Source organism: Zingiber officinale, chromosome 4A, assembly GCF_018446385.1.
Source record: "Zingiber officinale cultivar Zhangliang chromosome 4A, Zo_v1.1, whole genome shotgun sequence".
In the NCBI taxonomy this organism is placed as follows: domain Eukaryota; kingdom Viridiplantae; phylum Streptophyta; class Magnoliopsida; order Zingiberales; family Zingiberaceae; genus Zingiber; species Zingiber officinale.
The window spans coordinates 89,237,315-89,258,726 of record NC_055992.1 but is presented as its reverse complement, the minus strand read 5'-3'; positions in this window follow the sequence as shown (position 1 = coordinate 89,258,726).

The following is a 21,412-nucleotide window of genomic DNA, read 5'->3' as shown; positions in this document are numbered from 1 at the left end:
TGTATAGCCGAAATCATCTAAGTGACTGGAGAAGGTGCCGGACTAGTCAGTACATGGCTGACTGATCCGGGTGCTCGAACTAGCTGGTCTGAGCATCCGGACAAGGTGGTCCGGGCGCTCGGACTACTAGGGTGCCCAAAGGATGTGTCAACGTTGCATATCAACTTTTGGGTCAATGTTAGCAAAGGTCCGAGCGCCCGAAGATGGATAAAACCTTATAACTTGGCTATTATATAGCCATTGCGTGAAGATAGAGTTTTGCCATGCCCACATCAACAAACGGTCAGGTATTCGACCAGTGAATTATAAATAGAGCTATAGTTTTCTCCATCTCAGATAACACACTTCTGTACTTCAAAATTAATTCTGTTTTTCATTTCTGAGCTGTATTTTCATATACAAGACTTCTCAACCTCCAATGTTTTATCGAGATGGAGATCTTCAATTCTTCATAGCGAGCTTATTTTTCTTGAAGTAGTAATCTTATAATTTCAAATCAAGTACGTGTAATTGTTCAAGCTAATAATTTGAAAAATGTATACTTCATAACAATCCAAAACACACTTTATAAAATTATTTATCTCGTGGACTAAAATCTGATTCATAACGAGCCTCTTTCCACTCTACCTCTTTTCCATTACTATATATAATATATCCAAAACACACTTCCATATACAAAACATATATCAATCATACAATCCAACATACATGGAATACAAAAATCAACATAAATCCACAACAGAAAATAGATCATACGTAAGTAATATGCGTATAATTAATGCCTTTAAGTGTTTATCTCTTGCAAACAAGTGTCTAAGTTAACACTTACACGCAACTTAATAGAGTATCTTAGGATTAATAGTCAATTTGGTTCAAATGAACCAAGTAAGAATTCTTTTAACTAGACAAAATGTATATACCATATGCTACCGCTAGGAAGTAGTCCTATTTAAAATATAAGCGGCTAGATATATGTCTGTGCGGGGCAATTTTAGAACCATGATGCAAAGAAAGGAAAGCAATTAGATAAAAATGAAATGGAATTCACTCAAGTCCTCCATTTTGTTCTTATAATTTACAAATACATCTTAAACGGCCCCACTAGTTACTTCCCTTTGCTTATGTCCAAGCAAATAGAATGAGTGGGAGAAAGGTAATACATTTCCCTTGTTTTTCCATTTTCCTCTCTTAAAAGAGAATGCAATAGCAAAGTGCAACGTACGAATGGAATACATATACAACTAATTAATGTGCATGTTAAAAATAATGCGGCAACCACGGAAATGGAAGAAAAATTCACTTGAGCAGGGGAATCGCATGTCTAATAACTCAATCCAATCATATCAACTTATTCCAGATTCAGACGAAACCATTTTACGCATGATTGTCAAAGGTGAATTGATATGAAATTAGAGACGCTAAAGAATAGCATCCAAAAGTATAGATCCCTATACATTATTCCCACAAACTCCAAACTGCTCCATCCCCGCGAAGGAACAAAAGACGAGCTCCAAGACGAAGTATTTACCTCTTTTTACCGAATTGCATAGAGAACTTTCTGACATTGTGTAGAAAACACTCTGAAATACTTAAATCATGTACTCTAGTTTTTAAAATTACCAACTATACCCAATATTCATTTTACCGTTTCGTATTTATCTCAATCAAGTGCTACAGTTGTTTTTTTTTTTAAATACGTAGATTTTTTAAAGATTTTTTTTAAAAGACTGATTTATGTTAAAATAATCATCACTCACAATAAATTGTGTCAAATTAATATTTGAAAGTATAAATATAATCAAGAGAATTAGATGAACATATAAAACTTGATCAATGTTATTTCGAGCTCTCTAAATTTATCAGTCGATTTCGGCTAAAACCGACTGATGGACTTAAAGAGTTCAGAATGATATAAAACCAGATTCTATGTGTTCATCTAGTTTTTCTGATTATATTCATGCCCTTAAATATCAATTTGACATAATATATTGAGAGCGATAAATTTTTAAACACAATTGTGACCTAAAAATCTAATTCGTATTAAAAAAAATCACTACACTCAATATATTGGGTCAAATTGATATTTGAGAGCATTGATATAATCAGGCTCTCTAAGTTCATCTACCAATTTTACCCAACATAGGTCAAAACTAGTTGATGGATCGAGAAAGCTTGAAATGACATAGAACTAGGTTATATGTATTCGTCTAGTTCTCCTGATTATATTCATGCTCTCAGACATCCAATTGGCATAATATATGGAGAGCAATAATTTTTTGAACATGAATATACTAAAAAATTCTAATTTGTATTAAACAAAATCATTGCACTCAATATATTAAGTCAAATTAATATTTGAGTGCATGAATATAATCAAGAGAACTAGGTGAATATATACGATCTGAGTTTTATGTCATTCCGAGCTCTCTATGTTTATCAATAGATTTTGACGAATTTCGAACAAAATCAATAGAGGAACCTAGAGAGCTCGGAATGATATAAAATTAGGTTCTATGTATTTCTCTAGTTCTCCTGATTATATCCATTCTCAAATATCAATTTAACCCAATATATTGAGTGTAGTGATTTTTTTTAACACGAATTAGATTTTTCAGACACATTCATATTCAAAAAATCATTATTCTCAATATATTGTGTCAAGTACAACTTGAGTAATGAATTAATAAGTAGAATAAAAATTATAGAAAAAGAAAAAGTATCTCTTACTCTAGATATACTAGAAAAAAAGGACCAGATTATGCAATGATGAGAATAAACAAGAATACTTGCCAAAAGCATATGATCCTCTTTTGAATGGTGCATATCGTGAAAAAATAAACAAATTCTATTCACATACAACCATGAATCATTTAATTACTTTGAAAGAAAATTCCACGAAAATAGTAAATTAATGTTTGAGAGTATATATATAATCAAGAGAACTAGACGAATACATAGAACCCGATTCCATATTATTCCGAGTTCTCTAGGTTCATTATCCTATTTTGGCCGAAATCAACTGATGAACTTAGAGAGATCGGAATGACATTGAACTAAGTCCTATTTATTCATTTAATTCTCTTGATTATATTCATATCCTCAAATATCAATTTTACATAATATAATGAGAGTAATAATTTTTTAAACACAAATTATTTTTTTAATTATTATAAAAATTAATCGATTGCTACAATGTAGCAATCGATTAAAGTTGTTTTTGTAATCATAAACAATAACTTTAATCTATTGCTAAGGCTTAGCAATCAATTAAAATCCATTTTTTTAAAAGATTAAAAATTTGATTCCTATTTAAAAAATCATTGCTATCAATTGTTGGGTTTTTCGGGTCGCAAAAACTGTTTTTTGCGTTACGGAAACACCGAAATTCCCATGCCACGGATCCATGCGAAGAAATAAAATTTCGTAAAACTTTCACATACGAGTTTTCTAAGCCTAGATCTACTTTGGATCTACAAGATAAGATTTTACCCTTGATGCGAAGCCCTTCGCTTAATCCCGCTCGTCCACGGTTCGCCGGATCTCGAGAGTATCAAAGTAGATACTCCTCTATGTGTATCCACACAAGCAAGAGATGGAGAAGAAATCTTGAGTGTGCTAGCACTCCAAGAAGTCTCGGCCAAGAGGAGGAGAGGGAGAGAAGAGAAGATAGCAATGAGGAAGAAGATGAGAGTTACTCCACAAAATGAAAACTCCCACACAAGAATGAATGTGGTCGGCCACTTCATGGAGGAGTTTTAACTCCATGGGATACCAAGAGTCACCACTCATGGTAACTCCCATGAGGTGGCATCCCACTTAAGCAACCATGATGATGTGGAGCATTATCATTAGTCCACTGAATTCCAACTCACCAATGAGGTTGCAAATGGTCAAGTCAAACTTGACCCTTCATCTTTCTCTCAAGTCAAGTCAAACTTGACAACTTCTCTCCCATGGTTGATCAAATCTAACCATTGGTTCAAGTCAATTTTAATTTAATGAATCTCTATTCATTGAATTAAATTAATTAAATGAGTCTAAGTCCAAATTAGACTCACTTAACACATGAACTAAATTGAGTCCAACTCAATTAGCTCAATTTGGATTACTCTTAATCCAATTTGGTTCATCACATGAACCTAATCCTTTAGGTTCATCAAATGAACCTAATCTCCATCTAATTGCCCTTTGTGTGTGACCCTATATGTTCTTATAACGTTGGCAATGCTTCTTAACCCATTTAGAAGCATAAGTAATGAGCGGTATCTAGCAACACATCATTACTACCCAAGTTATAAGAATGTTGAGATCCAACATCACCTTATGACTACCAATTATGACTCCTCACAATATATGACATTGTCCTTCTATTCTAAACATCTAGATTGATCAATGTGAGGCATAGACCGTGTCATCCTCTAATTAATCTAAATCTTGAATCCTAAGTAGACTCACTCAATCAAATGAGCTCAATATCTCATATTGACTCATTTGGGCATAACCATGCACTTAGTGGTCTCACTCTATCAAGAATATCGATGTCACTCCCGTCATATAGGAGGGATAGATCCCATCTACATCACTCACATCCCTTCGCATAATTTGTTACATACCCAGTAATCGCCTTTATAGTCCACCCAGTTACGAAGCCAAAGTACGTAACTCCTTATGTAGGGAACCATGGTGACTTCAGGTCCAAGGACTAGTAGTCATACTAATAGCCACATGAGAAAGTATATGACACTCATATAACGATCCATGATACTTTCTTATGGTGGGTCATTCAGTATACATTCTTCAATGCATACCCATGTGTCAACTTGATATCTCTATATCCATGACTTGTGAGATCAAGTCATCGAGTTGACCTACATGCTAGTCTCGTCGCATTAACATTGTCCTTGAATGATAATACTTGACTAGGAATGATTAAGAGTAGTGTTCCCTATACATCTCACTATCGATTCAACCAATCGATTGATATAGGTAAGAACCTTCTACTCAAGGACGCTATTATACTTAGTTATTTGACACCAATACAAGTAAGTATAATAACCAAAAACAAATGCCTTTATTTATATACAAGAATATGATACAATGAGTTCATACAATAATCATCAAATGATTGGCTCTAGAGCTCTAACTAACAATCTTCCATTAGCACTAGTGCCAATCAGTGTAGACTCTAAGGCCTAATGACCTAGTGTGACCATCATGCTTTCTCTGTGCCAAAGCCTTGGTCAAGGGATCTGCGATGTTAGCCTCTGTGGGTACTCTGCAAATCTTCACATCTCCTCTCTCGATAATCACTCGAATGAGATGGAAGCGTTGTAGTATGTGTTTGGTCCTCTGGTGTGAGCGAGGTTCCTTAGTCTGTGCTATTGCTCCATTGTTGTCACAATAGAGTTCTATGGAATTAGCTATGCTAGGAACCACCCCAAGCTCAGTAATGAACTTACGGATCCAAACTGCCTCTTTTGCTGCTTATGATGCAGCAATATACTCGGCCTCTGTCGTAGAATCATTTACTGTGTCCTGCTTCGAACTCTTCCAGCTCACAACACCACCATTTATGCAAAACACGAACCCTGACTGCGATCGATAATCATCCTGGTCGGTCTGGAAGCTGACATCACTATAACCCTTACAGTTAGCTCGTCATCGCCTCCATATATCAAGAAATATTCTTTAGTCCTTCTTAAGTACTTAAGAATATTCTTGACCGCTAGCCAGTGACTTTCACCTGGATCTGACTGGTATCTGCTCGTCATGGCATACAAGACATTTGGACGAGTACATAGCATGTCGTACATGATAGATCCTATGGCTGAGGCATAAGGGATCTGATCCATGCAGTCTCTCTCCTCTCTAGAAGAGGGACCTTGAGTCTTTGAAAGACTCACGCCATGTGACATCGTCAGAAATCCCTTCTTGGAGTTCTGCATGGCAAACCGTAGGAGTACCTTGTCAATATATGTACTCTAACTTAGGCCAAGCAATCTTTTAGATCTATCTCTATAGATCTGTATGCCTAGAATGCGGGATGCTTCACCTAAGTCCTTCATTGAGAAACAAGTCCCTAGCCAAGTCCTGACAGACTGCAGCAAAGGGATGACTTTCCCAATGAGTAGTATGTCATCCACATACAATATGAGGAAGACAACTATGTCCCCTACAACCTTCTTGTAGATACAATATTCATCTTCATTCTTGATGAAACCAAACTGTTTGATTGCATCATTGAATCAAAGATTCTAGCTCTGAGAAGCTTGCTTTAGTCCATAAATGGACCTATACAGCTTGCATACTTTGCCAGTATGCTGTGGATCTAAAAAACCCTCAGGTTGTGTCATGTACACATCCTCGAAAAGGTTTGCATTCAGAAATGCGGTTTTGACATCCATCTGCCATATCTCATAATCATGGTATGCTGCAATAGCAAGCATGATCCGAATGGACTTAAACATCACTACAGGAGAAAAGGTTTCATCATAGTCAATACCATGAATCTGTTTGAAACCTTTAGCTACCAAGCGACCCTTATAGATAAGTCCATCCATGTCAGTCTTTCTCTTAAAGACCCACTTACACCCAATGGGTTTGACCCCTTCAGGTGGATCAACCAAAGTCCATACTTGGTTAGTGTACATGGATTCTATCTCGGATGTCATGGCTTCTAGCCATTTCTCGGAATCTGGTCTCATCACAGCTTCCTGATAGGTGGTGGGCTCATCCTCTATGGGCACAATGTCATCATGGTCAGACAAGAGAAATGAGTATCTCTCAGGCTGACGATGTACCCTATCAGATCTGCGAAAATGTATATCTACTTGAACTGGTTGTGATTCCTCAACTCCTTATGGAACAACATCATCCACAATACTTTATGGTTCCAGTTCAACTTCCATCGAGGCTTCAGTGTTATTGTTTGCATCTTGAACTTTTTCAAGATCAAACGTACTCCCACTAGTCTTTCTAAAAACAAAATCCTTTTCTAAAAAATCCCCAGTCTTAGCCACAATTACCTTGTGTTGACTGGGAATGTAGAAGTAATATCCCTTTGTTTCCTTGGGATATCCAATGAAATAGCACTTGTCGGATTTGGGTCCCAATTTGTCCGAGATTTGACGTCTAACGTAAGCCTCACAACACCAAATCCTCATAAAAGACACCTGGGCATCTCTCTCAGTCCATATCCTATATGGTGTCATTATTACAGCCTTGGATGGAACTCGGTTGAGTATAAAGGCTGCCGTGTCTAGAGCATAGCCCCAAAGGAATGTAGGAAGATCTGTGTGACTCATCATGGACCGTACCATATCTAATAAGGTACGATTCTTCCTTTCAGATACACCATTCTACTGTGGTGTTCCAGGAGGAGTGAGTTGGGATAAAATCCCACACTCAGCTAGATAGTCACGAAACTCATGGCTAAGGTATTCCCCACCTCGATCTGATCGAAGTATCTTAATACTCTTGCCAAGCTGGTTTTGTACTTCATTCTTGAATTCTTTGAACTTTTCAAAGAATTCAGACTTATGCGTCATCAAGTATACATAACCATATCTACTGAAGTCATCAATAAATGTAATGAAGTACCTATAACCACCTCTAGCAGTGACATTGAAAGGACCACATACATCGCTATGTATAAGACCTAACAAGTCAGTCGCTCTCTCACTGTGTCCACTAAAGGGAGTCTTGGTCATCTTTCCTAGTAGGCATGACTCGCATGTCTCATATGATTCAACATCAAATGAGTCCAGCAAACCATCTTTATAGAGCTGGGATAGGCGTTTGTCATTTATATGACCTAAGCGACAGTGCCAGAGATAGGTTTGATTCATGTTATTTGACTTGAATCTCTTGGTATTTATGTTATAGATAGGGCTCTCAAGGTCTAGAATATAGAGTCCGTTCATCAGAGGTGTGTTAGGATCGACAGTCGCGGCTAGAGAGGGGGGGGTGTGAATAGCCGCCCCAAATTTTCGTTTCTTTCTACAAGTTGACGTTAGCGCAGCGGAAATGAAACCGTAGAAACGAAAAGGAAGAAGACAAACCTCAAACTCGATGGATGTAACGAGGTTCGGAGATATACTCCTACTCCTCGGCGTGTCCGTAAGGTGGACGAAGCCTATCAATCCGTCGGTGGATGAGACCCCGGAAACCCGGCTAATAATCACTCCTTCTGGGTGGAGAAACCTCGCCACAATGTTTTGCAAAAGCAATACAGGAGTAAAGCAAGAAGCAAAATACAATACAAATGTATGAAACACCTTACTTGCCTTCTCTTGTTGGATGAAGCGGACTTCTCGGATCCAACCACAACAACAGAATCGATCGGTTGGTCCCAGTGGAAGCTCACAAAAGCTTCAGAACGAAGAGCTCGGCAGTAAGAACTCGCAGCAGAGAAGAAGAAGAGGGAACAAGAAGAAGCGAAGCTTGAGAAGAAGAAGATGATAATCTCGATCTCCTTTTATAACCTCGATATCCCGAGCCAACTGCGAACTCAAGCAAAAGGCCGAACACGAAGTTCGAATAACCAGCCGTTGAGTCTGACAACTGGTCTTGACCGATCTCCACCGATCGGTCGGTTCTTCCGATCCGTCATGGAGACCGATCGGGCTCTATGCTGATCGGTCCCCGCGATCAATGCTTTCTGAGTTGCCCAACTCTCAATCGGCCCAGGGACCGATGCTTCTTTCGGTCCCGGACCCCGATGCTCACTGAGGCACATCGATCGCTCGATCGGTCTCCGGACCGATCAGAAACCGTATCGATGGATCGGTCACCAGACCGATCCAGGTCTTGGTTTTGCCCAAACCAAGTCCAAACCAATATCCGGTCAACCTTGACCTCTTGGTACATCATGCTTAGCATCCGGTCACTTCCTTGACCTGCTAAGACTCCCCACCAAGTGTCCGGTCAATCCTTTGACCCACTTGGACTTTTCTCTTCGTGTCAAGTATCCGGTCACTCCCCTTGACCTACTTGACCTTCTCAACACCGATGTCCGATCACCCTTGATCCATCCGGATTTTCCCTGCCGGCTTCACTCACGGGACTTTCACCTAGCTTCACTCACTAGGATTTTCACCGGCTTCACTCACTAGATTCCAATCCTGGCTTCACTCACCAGACTTTCCAACTGCCCGGCTTCACTCACGGGACTTTCCGCATGGCTTCACTCACCGGACTTTCCCATTGCAGGCTTCACTCACCAAGACTTATCCGTCTGGCCTGGCTTCACTCACCGGACTTTCCACATCCGTAGAACGAGCTACCGAGCCCTCTCGACTTCGAGAACGAGCTACCAAGCCCTCTCCGACTTCCATCCGGTCCAGAGAACGAGCTCCAGGCTTCGACCGGTCAGGAGAACGAGCTACCGAGCCCTCTCCGACTTCCCATGTGCCAAGCTTCCATACTTGGATTTCTCCGTACCAAGTCTCCATACTTGGACTTTTCCCGTGCCAAGCTCCCTGCTTGGACTTTTCACCATGCCAAACTCCCTGCTTGGACTTTTCACCATGCCAAACTCCCTGCTTGGACTTTTCCCATGCCAAGCTCCCTGCTTGGACTTTTCCCGTGCCAAGCTCTCTGCTTGGACTTTTCCGAGTCAGGTCAACTCACCTCGGGTCAACCAGGTCAACCTTGACCACGGGTTGCACCCACAATCTCCCAAGCTTGTATCCTTGTAAAACATCAAGATACAACTTTTCTGTTCACGTCAAACATTGTCAAACATAACTCGTCAAACATCAAAACACAACTCGAGTCAAGTCAACTCGAGTCTGGTCAACCAGGTCAACCTTGACCTAAGGTTGCACCAACAATCTTTCCCTTTTTGATGTTTGACAAAACTCATAATCAAACTTAGGTTTTCTAATGTTCTTCCTTGAACATTCTCCCCAAACCTACACTCTCCCCCTTTTTGACACACATCAAAAAGAGTGAATCAAGGTCAAGAGTTTCTTTCTAATGAAGGTCCCATACCTTTCATTGAAACCCTTAATTTCCCCCTTGATACTAATATCAATAGTCAATTTAGTGATAATCCCATATCACTCATGACAACTCCCCCTAAAGGTCAACTCCCCTTGACCAATAGGTAAAACTCCCCCTAAAAGTCAACTCCCCCTTGACCATTGCATCAACAATGTATTGGAGAGTTTCAAACCTTTAGAACTCTAAAACACCAATTCCCGAGCTGAAATTTCAGCAACTTGGCACGCCCTGATCGGTCACCAGACCGATCAGCCTTCACTGGATCGGTCACCAGACCGATCCACACTCTCCTGGATCGGTCCTAGTGACCGATCCACACTCTCCTGGACCGATCAGAATCCTCTCTGATCGGTCCACAAGTCTGATATCAGAATTTCTGATTTTCCTCCCGAAATTCAGAAACTCCTAGAAAATTCCAGAAAATTTCAAAAATTGTAAAACTTTGAGGATACATTCCTTATAACATATACTATCAAGAAAAAATAGTTTTCTATGAAAATAACTTCCATTTTCAAATCTTGATACAAAGTTTGAAAAGTTTTGAAATAGCTCAAAGTTTCAAAACTTTGTATCAACTTGCTCAATGATGAATGCTATCACTAGAAAAGTTTCATCAAGGTTTTTCAAATTAATTTTGAAATGATTTTAAACCATTTAATTTAGGACCACATTCTTAGGGCTAAATGTACATGACTTGTACACAAGCTTTCCCTATGATCCTCAATTTCGAATTAGGCTCATCTAGGTACAAGAACTATGCACCTTGATCCTAACTCATGATCCTAATATCTCACACACATCTAAGGTGTATCAAACACATCCAAGTCAATTTTGATGTGAGATATGGGTTTAGGTCATCTTAGGCTAAGTTCTCATGCATTTTCTAAACAACAATTTGATCTCCATATCAAATTGTGTTTTTGTCCTTAAATCAAATTAATTGATTTTAAATGCAAAAGATGATGACATGACATATAATGATATCATAAGTAAAAACATGTGCCAATGTCATGATGTCATGTCATAAAGTATGAAACTTAAATAGAGCATGACATTTAACTAACCTAAGCATTATCATGACATTTCAAATAATAATAAATTAAATATGATGTCATGACATGACATATGGCAAACAATATATGGCAAATAACATGTAAAGGTATAGAACATACCTAATTCTAGCCTTAGTTGCCATTTTTGATAGTTTAGATCATTTTGCCATAGGTTCTATATTCCTAAGTGTAATAGACCAAAAATCATATACCAAAGATTTTTAGATCACTATGTGCCAATTAGATGGACTCTAGAAAACTCCTCAAATGTGGTTGACACATCCTAATCACCTTAGGAATAACTTTTCATTTCATTTTCAAGGCTTGATTACACCTTGAAAATTCCTAAAGTGCCACCTTTTGTCATGATTAGGTTAACTACCTATTCAAGTAAGGTTGGCACACCCTAAACCATCTAGCGTGATGGAATCACGCTCTTAGGAACCCAATACCTATTTGAGCTCATTGGGTTCACTAAATATTCACTAGGAATGACTTCCCTAGCAACCCTCCTAATGACCCTCCTAGGCTTTGAAGCCTTGGTCATTTGGGACTCATCAAGATCAACTCTAGGGGTGACTCCCCTTGTGACCTTGGTGATGGTCTTCCTAGTCCTAGGTTTTGTTCCATAATCGAATGGAACATCATGGTAAGTGGGCTTGACCACTTGAGACTTAGGTTTGTGACCCAAACCTTCCTTGTCCTTGGACTTGGGTTTTTGACCCATAGACTCTAGAGTCAAATCCTCAAGAGCCTTTTCTAGAGAGTCAAGTCTTGACCTCAAGACTTGATTTTCTTTCTCTAATACCTCAAGCTTTAATTTATCATTTTTCTTTGAGGTATTCCTAGGCATATGTCTAGATGATTTGGGATTTCTACCTAGATTTTCCTTAACCTTAGATTGGTTAATTCTAGGGTTGACATTTCTAGTATTATCCTTATCTAGGTTAACATGTTTGGCTCCTAAGCTCATATATTGGTTTCTAAAGTTAACATGCTTATCATTATTAACAATTGTAACAAAACTACTAGCATGTGTCTTATTGCAAGAATGAGACTTAAATGTTATCTTAGGGTTTGCCTTAGCTCCCCCTATTGACGTGCTCGGTCTCTTGTCCTTGTGAGGTTGCCTCCCCCTCGGACATTGACTCCTATAGTGTCCCTTTCGCTTGCATTGGAAGCACACCACGTGCTCCTTGCCTTTGCGTGTCGGGACTCCGGCTTCCTTGACCTTTGGCGCCGGTGGAGTCTTTCTAACCCTCTTTGGACATTTACTCTTGTAATGCCCAAATTCCCTACACTCAAAGCACATTATATGCAATTTACTTGAAATTAAATGACTTGAGTTACCTAGGGTTGAGGATGGATGTGAGCTCTCTTCTTCATCCCTTCCGGAGATAGAAGCTTCTTCTTCTTGCTCCGATCTTGAAGAGGAACTCTCCTCCTCTTCTTCCTTAGATGTTGAGTAGCCCTCAACCTCTAAATCCATGCCTCCATGATGTGAGCTACTTGGCTCACTTGACTCCTCTTCATGACTTGAAGTGGAGTTCTCCTCATGGAACTTTGCCAAGTTATTCCACAACTCCTTGGCATCGTTATATCCACCTATCCTACACAAAACATCATTAGGTAAAGAAAATTCAATGATTTTCGTTACCTCATCATTGATGGTTGATTGGTGGATTTGCTCCTTCGTCCACTTCTTCTTCTCCAAAAGTTCTCCTTCTTTATCTAATGGAGGAGTAAAATCTAATTGCATACACCTCCAATTTTCTAGGTTAGTCATAAGAAAGTATTTCATTCTTACCTTCCAGAATGCGAAGTCGTCGCGATCGTAGAAAGGTGGAATTGTGACGTCTTCTCCAAATAACTCCATTCTCTAGCTCGTGCTCCTCCGGGTGTTGATCCAACGAAGAGCGACCTCGCTCTGATACCACTTGTTAGGATCGACGGTCGCGGCTAGAGAGGGGGGTGTGAATAGCCGCCCCAAATTTTCGTTTCTTTCTACAAGTTGACGTTAGCGCAGCGGAAATGAAACCGTAGAAACGAAAAGGAAGAAGACAAACCTCAAACTCGATGGATGTAACGAGGTTCAGAGATATACTCCTACTCCTCGGCGTGTCCGTAAGGTGGACGAAGCCTATCAATCCGTCGGTGGATGAGACCTCGGAAACCCGGCTAATAATCACTCCTTCTAGGTGGAGAAACCTCGCCACAATGTTTTGCAAAAGCAATACAGGAGTAGAAAGCAGCAAGAAGCAAAATACAATACAAATGTATGAAACACCTTCGCTTCTCGGATCCAACCACAACAGCAACAGCAACTGATCAGTTGGTCCTAGCCGAGTGGAAGGTCACAAAAAGCTTCAGGAACGAAGAGCTCAGCAAAGCTCGCAGAAGAACTTGCAGCAGCAAGAAGAAGAGGCAGGAACAAGAAGAAGCGGAAGCTTCGGAGAAGAAGAAGATGATAACTGTAGCAGCCCTCGATCTCCTTTTATAACCTCTGATATCCTGAGCCAACCTGCGAACCTGCAAGCAAAAGGCCGAGCCGAAATAACCTGGCTTGAGTCACGGCTAGTCCTGAACCGATCGGGCTCCAGATCAATCGAGGTTCTTCCGACGGTCATGGAGCCGTCAGGCTCTATGCTGATCGGTCCCGGACCGATCAGAGTCTTTCAGAGAGCCCAACTCCTGATGCGTCCTGATCGGTCCGGGGACCGATCAGCTCTCTGATCGGTCCCCGGGCCGTCGTAAGCTCACGAGGCACGATCGCTTCGATCGGTCTCCACCGATCGAGAAACCACAGATATCGATGGATCGGTCACTGCCGATCCGGTCTTGGTTTTGCCCAAACCAAGTCCAAACCAATATCCGGTCAACCTTGACCTCTTGGTACATCATGCTTAGCATCCGGTCACTTCCTTGACCTGCTAAGACTCCCCACCAAGTGTCGGTCAATCCCTTTGACCCACTTGGACTTTTCTCTTCGTGTCAAGTATCCGGTCACCCTTGACCTACTTGACCTTCTCAACACCGGATGTCCGATCACCCTTGATCCATCTGGATTTTCCCTTGCGCTTCACTCACCGGACTTTCACCTAGCTTCACTCACTAGGATTTTCACCGCTTCACTCACCGATTTCCATCTGCTTGGCTTCACTCACCGGACTTTCCAACTACCGGCTTCACTCACGGGGACTTTCCCACCGCCTGGCTTCACTCACTAGGACTTTCACCTAGCTTCACTCACTAGGGTTTTTCGGCTTCACTCACGGGACTTTCCCACCGCCGGCTTCACTCACGGACTTTCCCACCGCTTCACTCACCGGACTTATCCATCTGCCTGGCTTCACTCACGGGACTTTCCACATCCGGTCCAGAGAACGAGCTACCGAGCCACAGTTCGGGGAACGAGCTACCAAGCCCTCTCCGACTTCCATCCGGTCCAGAGAACGAGCTCCCGAGCCCTCTCTGACCACAGTCCGGAGAACGAGCTACCGAGCCCTCTCCGACTTCCCATGTGCCAAGCTTCCATACTTGGACTTCTCCGTGCCAAGTCTCCATACTTGGACTTTTCCCGTGCCAAGCTCCCTGCTTGGACTTTTCACCATGCCAAACTCCCTGCTTGGACTTTTCACCATGCCAAACTCCCTGCTTGGACTTTTCCCATTCCAAGCTCCCTGCTTGGACTTTTCTCGTGCCAAGCTCCCTGCTTGGACTTTTCCGAGTCAGGTCTAACTCACCTCGGGTCAACCAGGTCAACCTTGACCACGGGTTGCACCCACAATCTCCCAAGCTTGTATCCTTGTAAAACATCAAGATACAACTTTTCTGTTCACGTCAAACATTGTCAAACATAACTCGTCAAACATCAAAACACAACTCGAGTCAAGTCAACTTGAGTCTGGTCAACCAGGTCAACCTTGACCTAAGGTTGCACCAACAAGGTGCACTATAATAGAACATATCATTTAAATAAACTGAACAATATTTGTTCTTTATTATAAATGAAAAACCTTTCTTGTCCAAACTATTAGAGTGTATCCTAAAAGCCTAGCTTTTGTAAACATTTATTTGTTGAAATAAAAGAATCACATTGGTCAAAATCTGTATTTATTAAATGTAATTATTCAATTAATTTATATAGTAGACAACATGGAGTGTGGTGTCACACTCAGAAGATCATGTTGTCGGTTCTCTATAAATTATAAACAGTTGCTCGCGACTAAGATGGAAAGGAACAAATCATTAGAATAGTCGTAGTGTAATTAAATATTAGTTTATTTTGACTAATAAATTACACTGATACACTTTAAGTGTATTGAGTAAGATCATTTAGGTAAGTTCTTTTTGTACTGACTTAGTAAAAGAACTAAACCTTAGTTATTATGGAAGTGTATGCTCTTAATCCTAATATAATAACAAGCACATATATTTAATATTTATTACTTTGATTTATCAAAGGGTGAGGTTTAGCTCGATAAATCAATATGCCCGATAAGTTGGAAAATGATATTACCTATAGTGTGTGTTGTTGATTATAGAAGGAATCTATGTCCTAGTTAGGTTGAGAATGCCCCCAAGAGGAGCTCATAAGGATTGTCATGTTAAACCCTGCAGGTGGACCTAGTCCGACATGACAATAAAATTGAGTGGTACTACTCTTGGAGCTAGATATTAATTAAGTGAGTTGTCAGTAATTTACTTAATTAGTGGGCATTCGTAATCTTAAACATAGGGAGACTAACACACTCATGATAAGAAGGAGCCCATAATGTAATTTGGGATTGGTGCGGTAGTGCGATAATAACTCTCTAGTGGAATGAGTTATTATCGATGAACTTGAGTTCTGTGTTCGGGGCGAGCACGGGATACTCAAGCTCATCGGAAGGCCAAAACCAATTTCTCCTCTAGGTCCTTGTCGTAGCCTCATTATAGTCTCAAGTCCATCCAAATGTAAGGCTCTTCTTGGTATCCAAGAAGGGGGTCAGACCATTGCTTGGTGACCAAGCAATGGCCGGCCACATCCTCTTATAGGGGCCGGCCCTATTGCTCGGTGATCAAGCTTGTAGGGGCCGGCCAAGATTAATTCAAATAGGAGGGGTGTTTTGAATTTTTAAAATCTTCTCTTTGTAGAAAACTATAAGTTTTAAAAGAGAGATTTTAATTTTTAAAACTTTCCTTATTTGAATTAGACCACATGTTTTAATAGAGAGTTTTAAAAGTTTTAAAACTTTCCTTTTTTAACCATCTTTATAGTTTAAGAAAAAAAGGGAGATAAGTTTTAAAATTAAAATTTTCTATCATCATGTTAAAAAAGGAAATTTTATAAGAGAGTTTTTAAATTTAAAACATAGTTTTAATTTTTAGAAACTTTCCTTTTTTAACTCTTACTTTAGGAAAGAGAGCTTGTAAAATTTTATAAGAATTTTTCTTATAAAATTTTATATAAAAATTATTTATTTCTTTCTCTTGTGGGGGCCAGCCAACCTTGCTTGGTGCCCAAGCAAGGTGGCCGGCCATATTAAAATAATAAAATCATCATCCAATTAATTTTGGTGATTGATTCAATCAAGAGGAAAGAAAAGGAAAAATAAAAGGGAAAATTAAAGGAAAAACTCTTGGATGATTTTATTTTTTGTAAAATTTTTTTCCTTATTTGCCTTGGGCAAGTAATATAAAAGAAGGAGTGAGGGGGCTTCATGAGGAATAACTCTTATTCTTTTGCTTGGAGGATCTCTTGGTGGCCGACCCTCTCCCTTCTCCCTTTCCCTTTGCTCTCTTCTCCTTGGTGGTGGTGGTGGCCGGATTTTAGAAGAAGAGGAGAAGCTCTTTTGGGTAGTGTTCATCTTGGAGGATCGTTGCCCACACGACGTCCAAGGCGAGGCGAGGAATTCGACAGAAGATCTCGAGGTCATTAGCTTACAAAGAGAAGGTATAACTAGTATTTTTCTTCCGCATCATACTAGTTATTTTACTTTGTATGAATTCTAAATACAAGAGGCAATTAGATCTAGTTTATCGAATTTATTTTTCGATTTTGTGTTTTCTTCTTTTTCAAATTTGTGATTTGATTGTTCTTTTTGGTTAACCTAGAGTTATTTAAGGAAATAAATATTAGCTTTCCTTAAAAGGCTTTGCCTAGGCGGTGGTGGTTGCTCCCATATCCAAGAAAGTCATGTGCCTCTCCATGCAGTCCTGGAAGCCAATTTTAGAAATTAATATTTATGGAATTAATAACTTAGGTAGATTTGAATCAATAGTGTTAAGTTCCGCTTGCGATTCAAATCTAAACCATTAAGAACAGATAAGTTAAATTTGGAATCAATGATGTTAAATTCCCTCTGCGATTTCTAATTTAACTTCTAAAGAACACAATAGGTTATTTAAGGAAAGGTTCGACATTTGTACAAAAATTTTTGTACAGTGGAACCGGTACGTTTTCCTAGGACTAACCAACAATTGGTATCAGAGCTAGGGTTTTCCTCTGTGTATTTTTAGAATTCAAATAGGTTATGCACATGTCATACATAATTTAGGCAGGAAAATAGTAGGATGTGCTAACTCTTTGGTTGCAGACACCAACTATTATGACTTATTGATATTGTGTGTGATTGGACCCTTGGACATGTTAAGGGTATTATTTGTGTGCATGATTGTATGTATAAAATACAGCAGGAGCTGTATTATTTTTAGAATTTTATTTTTTGTTCGATCTAGAATACATGTACATTCCCTCGTGGAATATAGGATCGATATATGTAAAATTCTATTTTTGTCGCGAATCGGATTCTTGCGAGGCGTGGTACTTTTGGAGCACCAGAGTCGCAGCAGAATAAGAAGCAAGATGGATGCGACGACTCGACCCGATGGCAGTGGCTAAAGATGGCAGCACTTAGGGTTGAAGCACAAAGAGGATAGTAACAGAAAAAGGCCATAATAGTTGGAAAATGATTTCCATATTTATTGCTTTTATTTACTGTGATGTGTGTGTATGCATGTGATGTATGCTAGCATAGGTTAAAATCCTCATTTTTAAATAACTAAGTGGGAGAGGGATTTTAATAAATCCCATGGTCTCCATTACTGGTTTGTAAGTGATACAATAGGCTTGCGTGTTGGCTCTGAGTGCCTCTCTCCACAACGGATGGGTTTGTTGCAGATCACTAGATCAAACTTCCTTTTATGGATGGTTATAGGAAATTATTTAGGAGCGTGTGATCTTCTCCAACTGAAGGGGCACAATCCTATTTAATGGACTTAGTATCAAGTAATGGTATACACTTAGACACATTCAATAGTATCCTCCCCAACGGAGTCACTGCTATTGTTTTGTGTGACCAAAGTGAAACCAAGTATTAATTTTATTTGTCATAAAGTTAGGATGACACGATAATAAAATTAATGGGTCACACCCTCCTCTTACAAATGTTGAATTTGTATACGTCCACACTAACGTGGCATGCAATATTCACGGTGATTTAAGGTGTTGGTTAATTTAAAATAGTATTATTTGAGGAATCAATATTATTCTAAATTTAGAGTTATGACCAAAGTTTATTTTTGTGATTCTTAGGATGACTTTCAACCCACTGGCCATTATACTGAAAGAGAACAAACTTACTAGTCCCAACTATATTGATTGGAAAAGAAACCTGGGCATTGTCCTTACTGCAGAAAGCTATAAATTTGTACTGACTAAGGCTTACCCTGATACACCTGACGGTGACTCTACCCCAGAGGAGATTGAGTATCATAAGAAATGGGTAAAAGCTGATGAGATGGCGCGGTGTTATATTTTGGCATCTATGTCAAATGTATTGCAACATCAGTATCAAGATTTACCAACAACTTATGATATAATGAACAATCTCAAAGAACTTTTTGGGCACCAGAGTCAGACTGCTAGGCAAGAGGCAATGAGAAAGCTAATGACAGTCACCATGTCTGAGGGAACACCCGTAAGGGATCATATCCTCAAAATGATGACCTATCTGAACGAAATACAAGTTCTTGGAGGAGAAATCGATGGGGAAACCCAGGTCGATATAATTCTCCAAACGCTACCCAAAAGTTTTGAGTAGTTCCGCCTGAACTATAACATGAACAAAAGAGAGTATACGTTGGCGGAACTTCTGACAAAACTACAGACAGCAGAAGGAATTTTTCGTCAAAGTTCTCAGATTCACTATGCTGAAAATGGTTCTACTTCTAAGTCGAAAGGCAAGAAGAAGAAGAAACAGGTCTTTTCAGCAAAGAAGGTGAATAAACCTCAGAGTATATGACAGAAAGCTAGAATGAAGAAACCGAAGGGAAAATGCTTCATCTGCAAGCAGTCTGGACATTGGAAAGCGGACTGTCCTCGTAAGAACCAGAACAATAAAGGTATATCTCATACTCTAGTAGTTAAAACATGTTTAGCGATGTTATCTACCAGTACCTGGTGTGTAGATACGGGAGCCACTGATCATGTCTGCAATTCTTTGCAGGGGTTCCAGGAAACCCACCGACTATTTGATGGAGAGATAACTGTCTACATGGGCAATGCTACTAAGGTGGCGGCTGTTGCAGTGGGAGACGTCTACTTATCTTTTGATAGGAATAGAAATTTGATTTTAAGAAATTGTCTTTATCTACTCAGTTTTAAAAAGAATTTAATTTCAGTTTCTAAACTGTATTTGGATGGATATTCAGTTTCTTTTAGTAACAATGTCATTATAAAGAGAAATAAGGTGATTATCTGTTCTGGTGCATTGGTTGACAATTTATACACTTTAAATCCAATTTCTCCCATAAAGCAAAATATGGAAATTAATAACACATCTTCTAACTCTAATAAGAGAAAAGAACCTTCGGAAATGAACCAAACATATCTTTGGCATCTAAGGCTTGGACATATTAACTTAAGTAGGATTCGAAGGCTTGTAGTCGATGGACTATTGGATTCATTAGAGTTGGAAAACTTTCCAACATGTGAATCCTGCTTGGAAGATAAAATGACCAAGAGACCTTTTAAGGCCAAGGGGTATAGAGCCAAAGATGCGTTAGAACTGGTTCATTATGATTTGTGTGGTCCTATGTCTATCCAGGAAAGAGGTGGTTATGAATACTTCATCTCCTTTATAGACGATTATTCAAGATACGGATACATTTACCTGATGCGCCGCAAGTCTGAATGCTTTGACAAGTTCAAAGAATATAGGGTTGATGTGGAGAAACGTCTTGGTAAAAGTATCAAGACACTACGGTCTGACCGTGGTGGCGAATACCTCTTTGGAGAGTTTAGGAATTACTTATCAGAAGTCAGGATTCAATCCCAATTGTCTACACCTAGTACACCCCAGCAGAATGGTGTGGCAGAACGAAGGAATAGGACTCTTATGGAAATAGTTAGATCAATGATGAGTTATTCAGAATTACCGAATTCATTTTGGGGATATGCTTTAGAAACAGCAGTGTACATTCTGAATATGGTACCTTCTAAAACAGTTCCTTATACTCCCATGGAATTATGGAATGTGCGTAAGCCTAGTCTGAATCATATCCGGATATGGGGTAGTCCAACATATGTGCTGAAGGGAGATACTGACAAGTTGGAATCACGTACAGAAGTTTGTCTGTTTGTGGGATATCCTAAGGGAACGAAAGGTGGTTTATTTTATAATCCTAAAAATCAGAAGATCATTGTTAGTACCAATGCTTGATTTTTAGAAGAAGATTATTTAATGAACCATAAGCCCATGAGTGAAGTTGTTCTAGAAGAACTTAGAGATGACACGTCTACTTCAGTACCAACAGTACAAGATGAAGTACCACAAGAGACTGCAACACGTGTCACACATGATACACAACCACAGACGGTGCCTCGTCGTAGTGGAAGGGTTGTAAGGTAGCCTGAGAGATTCATGTTTTTAGGAGAGTCTTCGGACTTGATCCTGGGTAAACATGAACCTGATCCCCGGACATATGATGAAGCACTCTAAGATATAGATACAGTATCTTGGCAAAAGGCAATGAATTCTGAAATAGAGTCTATGTACTCTAATAAGGTTTGGGAGTTAGTAGAACCACCTGATGGTGTAAAAGTCATTGGATGCAAGTGGATCTACAAAAGAAAAAGAGGGATAGATGGGAAGGTAGAAACCTTCAAAGCAAGGCTTATTGAGAAAGGGTATACTCAGAAAGAGGGAATCGACTATGAGGAGACTTTTTCATCGGTAGCCATGCTTAAATCTATCCGGATACTCTTATCCATTGTCGCTCATATAGATTATGAGATTTGACAAATGGATGTCAAGATAGCTTTCCTTAATGGAAGTCTTGAAGAAAATATCCATATGAAGCAACCAGAAGAG